Genomic DNA, 1,397 nt, shown 5'->3' on the forward strand with positions numbered 1-1,397 from the left:
GCGATCAGGCACGTGCAACATGGAGGCTCCGTGTTCCCTTCTTTGTCAACCATGTGTGCAGTAAAGGAACAGGTCACATGGCACCAACCAGATAGAGAACCCATCTGCATAATAAAATATTAGGATGGGGCAGCCAGCTTTGTGCTGTGTCAATGGCCTGCCTGCTCCAACCAATCTTTGGGACCTATGTAAATCAGACACCATCTCCTCAGGCTGGTCTGTAAAACCCTATGCATTTCACCACAAAACCGGAAGACCCACTCGGGAGCCTCTCTTGCTGCGGGAGAGAACACTTTTCTCTTTTCTCTTTCTCTCACCTATTAAATCTCCACTCTTAAACTCGCTTCTTGTGTGTCCGCATCCTTGATTTCCTCAGTGTGAGATAACACTGCTTCAGTATCAGATGTTAAACTGATAGCAGATACTACACTTGATCTTAGCCAAAAGGCCCAGAAGCTATTGAGCTCTCCTTCCTGCTCTGTGTACCTGGGTGAGTGTCTGGGTATCTATAGGCCTCAGTTTTCCTTGTCTGTAAATTGAGCACAATACCACGTTTTCTGCAGTATCGCAGAAGGAGTAGATGATCCATGCAGAGCACATGGTTAATATTAATATATAGCTCTTAATAAGTAGTAGTTATCATTATCTCTGCCATTGTGATGTCACTTATCGCTCTCCTGGAGATGGCTTCAGGTGTGAAGAGAACTAGAGCCCAGTCCTTGGAATGCTGCAGAATTGCAGGCTGCAGAGGAAGAGGGCTGAGCACACCTGGGAATGTGGCTCTTGTGAGCTGGCATCTCCCAGCACGTGATGACAGGGTCCTCCCCGACACAGAATCCCCTCCTTGAAATTCCCGGTCACAGCCACAGAACAGGCCAACAAGGCAGGCATGTTGGCCAGGCAATGTTTTTCCTTTTGCAGTCAGCATATTTGCCTCAGGAAGAGGGGACTTTTCTGCACCCTGATGTCCCTCTGTTTGTCCCTTCGCTGGAGAGCAAGCAGGTATGATTAAAGTCACTGGGGGAGGAAGGGACTACGAGAAAGAGCGTTTCTCGTATGCATTCCTTCCTAACCTCTCCTGGACTTCACAAGTGTCCCTGTAACTCCTCCAGATTGACAAGGCTCTAATGGCACCCCTGAGACCTTGAGCCTGGGTTGTCAGCTAGGACAGGGAGCCGCCCACAACATGGAAGCCAGAAACAGGCTAACTGGTGGCCGCTTCTTACTCATCCCTGGAGGGGGAAAAGTGAAGCAAGGATGAGGCATGGTGGGGAATCCCTGGTCAAAACTCTCTCGCCCCGAATATTCCCATTACAGGGCAGCTGCCTGGACGGGGGCGCCCTGACGCTTGGCCTGGATTGATGAGCCAGTCTGTGGTCAGCAGCCCGGATCCGCAG

General features: G+C 50.4%; 1 pseudogene; it reads right to left on the bottom strand.

Annotated features, from left to right (window-relative positions):
* Positions 1-363: 363 nt before the first annotated feature.
* On the bottom strand, positions 364-460 carry LOC115897241 (annotated as a pseudogene).
* Positions 461-1,397: the final 937 nt, after the last annotated feature.

This window comes from Rhinopithecus roxellana, chromosome 4, assembly GCF_007565055.1.
Source record: "Rhinopithecus roxellana isolate Shanxi Qingling chromosome 4, ASM756505v1, whole genome shotgun sequence".
In the NCBI taxonomy this organism is placed as follows: domain Eukaryota; kingdom Metazoa; phylum Chordata; class Mammalia; order Primates; family Cercopithecidae; genus Rhinopithecus; species Rhinopithecus roxellana.